Raw genomic sequence first — 2,602 nt, forward strand, 5'->3', positions numbered from 1 at the left:
TACTCCCGGAAGATCTTCAGGAAACACGTCCGGGAATTCACACGCTACGGGAATGTCTCGAACGTTAATCTCCTCCTTGGTTTTATCCACCACGTGAGCCAGGAACGCCAGATTGTTCCTTCTTAGATATTTCTGTGCCTTGATGCACGAAACGAGGCGAAGGTTCATGCTAGATTTGTCTCCGTAAATTACTAGGGTTTCGTGATTTGGGAGACGAAGACGAACGACCTTCTCATGGCACATAATTTCGGCATGTTGGGGGCTTAACCAGTCCATGCCGATGATCACATCGAAACTCCTAATTGACATTGGCATTAGATCTATTCGAAAGACGTGTTGATTAAGAGTTAGGGTACATCCGGTGTAGATTTCCCCAGTGGATTCGGTTTTCCCATTGGCCATTTCCACCATATAGGTTTCATTTAGCTTTTGGGGCAGTTGTTTTAATAAATGCTTAAACTTATTGCTTACGAAGCTTTCCTCCTCTCCGGTGTCAAATAAGATGCATGCATAACCGTGGTTTAAGGGAAATGTACCGGTAACAACAGAGGGGTCTTGAATGGCCTCACCCTGACCCATGGTCAACATCCTTCCTGTTCCTCCATTTCTTAAATTGTTGTTGTTAGGACAGTCTCGGCGGATGTGTCCAGTCTTCCCACATCCGAAGCAGGTGTGGCTAGGCCCTGCGTTATTGCCGCTGGCATGGGTGTTGTTGTTGTTGCGATGGTTGTTGTTGTTGGTTCCCTGATTTTGGTTCTGGGGAGGGTAAGCCTTGCAGTACTTTGCAGTGTGTCCCCTTCTGTTGCAACTGGTGCACTGAAAATCCTTGCATTCTCCATAGTGATGGAAACCGCACTTGTTGCATTTGGGAAGATTACCAGAATAAGGTCTGGAAGCATTTGAAGTGGCTGAGGTTGGAGCATGTGGTGCGGCTGGAACCGGTGCGGTAACAACATTAACCGCCACTGTCTGCTGCTTCTTGGAGGTGTCGGGGCCCTGGCGCCCCTTCCTCTTATTGTTCTTTCCCCTCTTGCCATCACTTTCCTTCGTCTTCTCAGTCTCCACTGGCTTCTCTCCCTTCTTGTTGTTATGGTCATACAAGCTTTTTGCCAATCTTTTCGCACTGTCAAATGTTTCGGGGTTTGCAGCTATCACATTCCCTTGAATTGGTGATGTGAGTCCCCAGATGAATCGCTCAATCTTCTTTCCTTCCGAGGTGATCATACCCGGGTACAGCAGAGATAGTTCGCTAAATCTCGATATGTAGGCATCGATATTCGCGTTCTGCACAGTGAGGTTCCATAGCTCTTGCTCCATCTTCTGTATTTCTCCTCGTGGGCAGTACTCAGCCATTAACATTTCTTTCATCTCTATCCACGGCATAGAGTTGGCTACAGGGAGCGTCATGGATTCTACATGTCCGTTCCACCAGGTGAGCGCTTGATCCACAAAAGTGCAGGCCGCGAACTTCACCTTCATGTGCTCAGGGCAATCGCATATCTCGAATACCGACTCCACCTTTTCGATCCATCGCTTCAGAGTGATCACCCCTCCAGTGCCATTAAAAGTTCGTGGTTTGGCGTTTGTGAAGTCCTTGTAGGTACATGTCTTGGGGGGTCCTTGATTCATTCCGTTGTTCGAACTTCTGGCTCCTTGCCCATTGACTCCTCCATTGTTCCCTTGATGAATTTGCGCAATCTCTGCAGTGACTGTTGCAGATACAGCTGCCTGGAAAGCGGCTGAGTCAACTTCAGGTGGGGTTGGTCCTGGGTTTCCGCGAGTAGGTCGGGGAGGCATCTTTCTGTCACAATACGGAAAGATGTTGAGGGTATGTTGTTTCTGTGAGGTCGTGATCCTACAGACTAGGTGCATGGTACGAACTTAAACACTACTACCATTGACCAATCAATAATAATTTCTCAACACATAGCAATTTGCAATATCGTAATAAAACACGTAAAAATTTATTAATTTTATCCGCATTTGATACATGAAAATTTGCTCGTAGGAGCATACATGAGTGATACTAGTTCGACAGCATAACGACTCTATGAGTAGTGTAGTCACTTAAACATAGAGTCGGAGTACATAGCATATTTCCTAACGACCTACTATGATAAGTCTATCCCTAACCGCGATGAGCTGCGTCCTACTATAACGGTGAAATCATATGCCGAAGTGCTGAGCCAACAGCTGGGCCATCTCAGTCATGTCTACAATGACCTCATCCCTCTCAAGCTCTGCTTGCACGGCACGTGCTTCCATGGCGAACAGTTGTTGCCGCAAGTCGGCAATCTCGGCTTCTGGGGAGCGATTTTCCCTCGCGGGATTCACTGGTGGGACGTGGTGATCCTGTTGCGCTTCGCTAACAGGAGATGCGACGTGATCTATGTCCGGGGCCTGATCCTCCCCCATGTCATCGTCGGTCTCCTCGAACTCGTAGTCGGTGTCCATGTATTCGTCAGGTTCAACGCCGTGGACTCCCTCCTGATTCCCCTCTGGTTCATCTTCGAGTATCCCGTGTGCTCCTAGGGCTTGGTGAAACTGAATGTCCTGATGCTCTCCCTCCATGAAGACTGGGAGAAAGTATACAAATAAGCTA

This window comes from Lactuca saligna, chromosome 5 (genome assembly GCF_052625555.1).
Source record: "Lactuca saligna cultivar CGN05327 chromosome 5, ASM5262555v1, whole genome shotgun sequence".
In the NCBI taxonomy this organism is placed as follows: Eukaryota; Viridiplantae; Streptophyta; class Magnoliopsida; order Asterales; family Asteraceae; genus Lactuca; species Lactuca saligna.